We start from the raw sequence: 548 nt of genomic DNA, 5'->3' as shown, positions 1-548 counted from the left end.
TTGAATAAGATAGTGTGGGATGTTCTGTGTGTGACACACACACACACACACACACACACACACACACAACAAATCAACACATTTTTTAAAATGTATTATATTTGAGGAGGAAGCATGGAAATTTTCATCATGCTAATTAGTAGAGGTGATAAACATTACCATTGAAACTACCTGATGACTTTATAGACATACACAGGTGTCAAGGATCTAAGTGCAACCGATTATGACTGGTAATAATCAGATACATACAGATTAGAGATGCAAGCGCCAATATCTCAGTGTTGTAGCAAAAACAATGAGTCTCTCTGCAAGGAACAATATATTCTAAAATGAAATGGAGATCTTTTTTAAAGGTTAAAAACTCATTCAATTTTATGTCTTACAGGGTTTGTACTGAGCTCAATATTGTATAACTGTATTAATTCAACTGTGAAGCTAAAAATTTGCAGCCAATTTTGAAAGAGATGCATCTTTGCTCTGGAAATTGCTATTGAATATGTTAATGCTGTAATGAAATGCTTCTTCTAATCATGTGGTTATTAAATAAA

This window comes from Nannospalax galili, unplaced genomic scaffold (assembly GCF_000622305.1).
Source record: "Nannospalax galili isolate Female #2095 unplaced genomic scaffold, S.galili_v1.0 scaffold2147, whole genome shotgun sequence".
NCBI lineage: Eukaryota > Metazoa > Chordata > Mammalia > Rodentia > Spalacidae > Nannospalax > Nannospalax galili.
This window is presented reverse-complemented; position numbering follows the sequence as displayed.